Raw genomic sequence first — 2,008 nt, forward strand, 5'->3', positions numbered from 1 at the left:
AGTGGAGCGCAGATATCACTGTACGGATAATAAGTATGTATTTAACGTAAGATTTGACTGATTGTAAAAGTACAGAGTATTATCGTGGCATGACTTTGTGAGAAAAATAAGTTATATGAAGATATGGACTGTATGTGTCATCGGCTTTGACTGAGTAGGTTTCGAATCAACTAAATACAAGTTGCATTTGCCGCAGCAGTGTAATAGTGGCCTTTATGTATTTTTCCCCCTGATTCCATCTGATTGTATTATTTTGTATTAATAGCTTTGTAACTTTTTGGGACACATCACATTCAACACCCGCAAATGAAACAGAGAACACATTCATTTTGCTGTTCTCGCCTCAAAGACATCCCTGTTTTGTCCCCCGTGGATTTCTCCAAAACCATTAATTTGTCCTAGTTTTACACAATTCATCCCAAGTGTCCTGTTTTATTTACAAATGTGATGCCTGGGCCTGCCACTATAGCAAATTAGAAGTTTGATACATTGAGGCAGGAAAATATTGCGATAAACAATACTGATAAAGAAAGCTTGTCAACTCTAAAGAATAAAAATGACAGTAAACATTTGTTCTAAAAGTCGATAATCATATCCTAAAATATAATGTAACCCAACTCCCTTGGTTAAAAATCAAAGTTATATAAAGAAAAAAATAGGGGAAAAATGCTAATAAATGTGCAGACGATGAATATTGAACCCAAAAATGTATAGTTTATCTGTTATTTATTGAAGTCGATATAGTAATTATCGTGACAGCCTTAGTGATGCCCAAGAAAGCTCACTTTGCTTGAAACTGGATGTTTTTGCGCAATGTGTTTGTCACAAAATAACAAAAGTCACAGAAAAGCAAAAAGCTCAAGCGTCTATAACTAAGTTGGGTATAAAAAGTGTTTCGATACATAGTTTCCGATACGATACACGTATTACAACAAAGAAGTATCGCAATACATTGCAAAACCATATTTTGCTCCAGAACCACTATTTAGATTAGTTCATCCTTTTAACTTATAATATTTCATACAAGTATTGAAGGTAGTGAATCAAAAAATGATATTTACTCCCAGCCCTTGTAGTTTTGACCATTGGTTCCTTTTTGAGTCATTCATTTTTACTCCCGACTTTGAGGATTTTTACAAAGTGATCAACTAATCTCAGATTTATTAGTGATTAGTCAAGTGTTAAATAAAAGCTAAAATACTCTCAAACTCAAACCTTCTACTGAAAATATAGTAAAAATTCCCTCCTGGTTGGGAAACAAACATGTCCTCAGATGCATGGGATTTTACTGTCAGTTGCGTCTAAAGAAATGTTTCCAAAATGAAGTCAAAGCAGAAAACTGAGTGAATCTAGAGGGACCCGTTATCAAGATCCTTAATTCTATATCACACAAACTCTAAGGGCTGAAGTACGGAAGCTTTTTGGTCCAAACTATGCATCAGAAGACACTGTAGCATGAGAGGTAAAGGATATAGACGTGGTTATTTCGTTACATTGTACATAGACTCGGAGGAGAAAGGTCCAAAGGGAACGAAATGTGAAATTTGAAAGATGGTCATGGATTGTGTTGATAAATGTACTGACTTTGCATTTATCTGATGTTTGTGGTCGACGTGGACTGAGTCAAAAGGTGATTATTATGTTATTTATTAAAAAAGAAATATTTGATGGTTTTAAAAGTTGATTTGTGTGAAATGTTTTTGTCTACACTCAACACTTTCATTCAACTACGACGAAGCTGAAGGAGCCATTGCCAAGTTGCATCAGACGATAATTCCCAATGTTTCAGAAAAGACGCCTTATCAAATAGATTTTTATTATTCCATAAATTCATTTGCTATATTGGTAACTTAAATTCAATGCCTCTTTTTCCAAATGTTCAGTCATAAAATTATTAAACCAAAATTTTATGTCAGGAATAACCAAGGTCAAGAAGGTTTAGTCCTTGCACAGCAACACTTCAACTTAAAGGGACCATACAGAGTTTAAAAATGTAAATTATGTATTT

The sequence above is a fragment of the Gobius niger genome (genome assembly GCF_951799975.1).
Source record: "Gobius niger genome assembly, chromosome: 13".
NCBI classification, from domain to species: Eukaryota; Metazoa; Chordata; class Actinopteri; order Gobiiformes; family Gobiidae; genus Gobius; species Gobius niger.